General features: G+C 52.6%; 1 pseudogene; it reads right to left on the bottom strand.

Moving 5' to 3' along the window:
* Window positions 1–6: 6 nt before the first annotated feature.
* The window catches only part of LOC102377771, a 25,000-nt pseudogene continuing 20,910 nt past the window's right edge, over window positions 7–4,096 (bottom strand).

Here is a 4,096-nt window from a genome sequence, read left to right as displayed (position 1 = left end):
GACTAGCTGCTTTTAGAGAACAATGTGGAAGGAACAGGCTTCAACACTGATATAAAGATCATCCCCTCACAGGTTCCCCCAATGTCTGGGCTGGTCTCTTCTTAGATGTTTCCTATTTAGCCCTTCCTCCCCCAATCGAACCCCAGGGACATGCAACTGGATCCTTTAGGTTCTGCAGTGTCCTACATGGCCCAAAGGCTGCTTGAACTCTTTCTGCATTGCAGGAGCAGGGGGCTGTTTGCCTGAATGCAGCCACTGGCAGGAGCTGAGCACGTAGACATCCATAAGCCCTCTTTGCCCTGCTGGCAGAATTATGGATGCTCCAAGGTATTGATGTTTGGCCAGCGGGGATGATTCATGGAAGCTATCCTCTCACACAGATGCCCGATGTAATTTCTCCCGTGTGGATGCATGGGTTTCCGGCCAGGTGGGAGGACTGACTGACTCTCTTCCCACACTCTGAGCACTGATGTGCCTTCTCCCCTGTGTGAATACGCTGGTGACTGGCCAGGCTGGAGGACTGGGTGAAGCTCTTCCCACACACACAGCACTAACATGGCTTTTCCTCTGTGTGGATATGCTGGTGTCATACCAAATTGGAAGAATAGGTGAAGCACTTCCCACACACAGAGCACTGATAATCCTTCTCTTGTGTGTGAATGTCATGGTGGATGGCAAGGTGGGAGGAAATGGTGAAGCTCTTCCCACACACAGAGCATTGATGTGGCTTCTCCCCTGTGTGGCTATGCTGGTGCTGGGCCAGGTGGGAGGACTGAGTAAAGCTCTTCCCACACTCAGAGCACCGATATGGCTCCTTCCTTTTATGGATGCGCTGGTGCAGGGCCAGATAGGAGGGACGGCTGAAGCTCTTTGTACACATGGAGCACTGATAAGGCTTCTCCCCTGTGAGGATTCGTTGGTTCATGTCCAGGTCGGGGAAATGAGTGAAGGTCTTCCCACACATAGAGCACTGATGTGGCTTCTCCCTTGTGAGGATACGCTGGTGCTGGGCCAGGTGGGAGGACTGTGTGAAGCTCTTCCCACACACACAGCACTCATGTGGCTTCTCCCCTCTGTGGATGTGTTGGTGGTAGGCCAGGTAGGATGAACTGGTGATGCTCTTCCCATACACAGGGTGCTGATGTGGCTTCTCCCCTGTGTGGATGCGTTGGTGCCGGGCCAGGTGGGATGAATTGGTGAAGCTCCTCCCACACAGAGAGCACTGATGTGGCTTTTCCCCAGTGTGGATGAGTTGGTGCCGCACCAGGTGGGAGGCCCGGGGGAAGCTCTTCCCACACACAGAGCACTGATGTAGCTTCTCTCCTGTGTGGAAGCGCTGGTGGATGGACAGGTCGGAGGACTGGGTGAAGCCCTTCCCACACACAGAGCACCGATATGGCCTGTCCCCTGTATGGACGAGCTGGTGTCGTGCCAGACGGGAGAAACTGATGAAGGTCTTCCCACAATCAGAGCACTGATATGTTTTCTTCACTTCGTGGATGCGCCGGTGCACAGCCAGGTGGGAGGATTGGACGAAGCCCTTCCCACACACAGAGCACTGATGTGGCTTATCCTCTGTGTGTATACGCTGGTGCTGGGCCAGGTAGGAGGGCCCGGTGAAGCTCCTCCCACACACAGAGCACTGATACGGCTTCTTTCCTGTGTGGGTGAGTTGGTGCTGGGCCAGGTGGGAGCACTGGATGACGCTATTCCCACAATGAGGTGTCAGGGATTCCGTATTGCCAAAACTCCCTTCGTTAGTATTGGTTGGCTCCAGGGTTGCGGGCCCTTCTTCAGGACTCTGCTTCTCAGACCTGCTCAGCAGCCAGGTGCCTCCTGCACAGGGAAGAGAAACTCTAAGTTAGCAATTCTATTCCCTCTGTTGCAATGGGTCTGAGAGCACGACTGGATCTTGGCACTTATGATTTAAGAAAACAAGGTCTTCTGCCAAACCCCAAGTGCTGTGGGTGAGAGAGGTGCACATTTCCCCTATGAACCCCTGTCACTGTGGCCCTGGAGCATTTCTGAGAGGGGAGTCAGGGGACGGGACAGCCACAACTCACCTGGCAACAGGTCCTCCGACCTTGAGATGTCCCCCCGGTTCTCTTCATCACAGACCCAGAGCTCCTCCTGGCCTCGTGTAATGCGGCGGATTAAGTCAGGGGCGGGACCTCGATATCCTGTTCGGGGCAGTAGTTAAAAAGCATTCATGACTGGGTACTGGATGGCAAATAACCAACTGGGATTTGGGGAATGGATCCAATGCACTAAAGGATTCAACAAGGGCCTGGAATGACAAGGAAGGGTTGGCTTTTAAAATGAAAGAGCAGGCACTGATAGACAACAGCCTTTGTCACCCAGGTGGTGGGAGGATGATTATAGGAAAAAAAAGTACCGACCACTTTGAGGTATAAAACAAGTGTGAAACTGAGAGCGTTCCCAGGGACAGGGGCTGGAGATGCAGTGATATGTGATGTGCTAAAGAGTGGAAAGGAGAAGTTTCACTATTTACAAGGAACCAAAATGAAGAGACACTGGACACACTGGTGACTGGATAAGATCTGTCTTATCAGTTTCATTCCAGGCAAAGGAATGGAAGTGAGTTTCTTCTCTGAGAACATTTAGAGTGAGGCCTGGCAGCAGTGAACAGAATCCAGGACAGATGGCTGATCATGACACTTCTTCTGGGAGACAGGGTCATTCCTCAACAGAGCAGAGGAAGGGAAGATTTTATATCTGCAGTAGCAACAAAAGCAATCATCCCATCCAGTGGGAGGATCATGCCAGAGGGGAGATGAGCACACAAGCTAGGAAATCCTGCAGGGTTTGAAACAAAGGTGCTGGGAGTCCCTGATATGGACAAGAGAAGGCAGAAGGAGACACCTTTTGCAGTACATGAAAGCTAATAATGTAGATATGGTCACCATGGCCTTTCCTGGGCAACTAAAACCCTTGGAGCCCTTTCCAAAGGAAGTCCTTCAGGGGAACTGGAGGAAAAAGAAAGCACTAGAAAAGCAAATTTACCCGGTACAAGGTAAGTCCCTCAGCCTTGCCCACAAGCCAGAAAACCCCTGTATCGGAGACCCTTTGGAAATGACAACCCATTTTCACCAGTCCTGCACCGACCCCACCTCTTTTTATCACCATGATGGGCATCAGGTATGCAGAGGGATGTTGGGAGGAGGAAACGACAACTTCTGTAAACAGCAGAGCAAGCTTGGGAGCAGGTCTCCAAGCAAACACAGCCAAGCCAGAGCCTGTGGAGATGAAGACTGTAGGAAGGAACATGGGCAGAAGCTTCTAGGGATGCGAAGATAGAAGTACCCAGATTCCGTCGAACATGCACCAGTCACTAGATATGGAGTCAAGGAAATGCGAATCCCAGGGATGGTAGCGGCAGGGGCTGATAAGACTTCCATTAAACAGCACTGACTGAGCATGCTTGGACTGTTAGACATGTGGGCCAGGACATGCCAGGTGGGACAGGTAAGAAATCGGAACCATTCCCCGTGGAACAGCTGGCAGTGAATTTTTCTACCCAATGAACTGGAGATGACACAACCATGCTGAGAAGAGGAAGGGAGATGTACTCGCCAAGACTTAGCTGGATATGGAAGCACTGTGGGTTACAAGAATGGGGAAGACTCAGGTGAAGGCGGCCAGATCGAACAGAGCAGGAAATGTTGGTGTGAAACATGAGAGATGCATGATCACACATGGAGCCATGGGGAGGATGTGGATTTCAACCCCCCCGGCAAAAGTTGGAGGAGGAGAGTGCCGAAATGCAGGGAGACGATAAATGTCAGCGCTGACACGGCTGCAGGGAGAAGCAGGAAACAGCGTTACCCAGGGAAACGAGGGCTCGCCAGTTCCTCAGCATCTGGTCCCGGTAAAGCCCCTTCTGTGCGTCTTCCAGCAGCTCCCACTCCTCCCGTGTGAAATACACAGCCACGTCCTCAAAGGCCTCCTGGAGCTGCAGGCACAAGCGTTACCCCATCACTGTCTCTTGGTCCAGCTGCCTCCAGCCCCCGCCACCCTCTCCACAATCCCTCTGCGCAACACCTCTCTGCAGGCTGGACCATGACACCCAGGGGTG

The sequence above is a fragment of the Alligator sinensis genome, unplaced genomic scaffold, assembly GCF_000455745.1.
Source record: "Alligator sinensis unplaced genomic scaffold, ASM45574v1 scaffold336_1, whole genome shotgun sequence".
Taxonomy (NCBI): domain Eukaryota; kingdom Metazoa; phylum Chordata; order Crocodylia; family Alligatoridae; genus Alligator; species Alligator sinensis.
The sequence above is the reverse complement of the archived record's forward strand: the minus strand, read 5'-3'. Positions and strand labels throughout refer to the sequence as shown.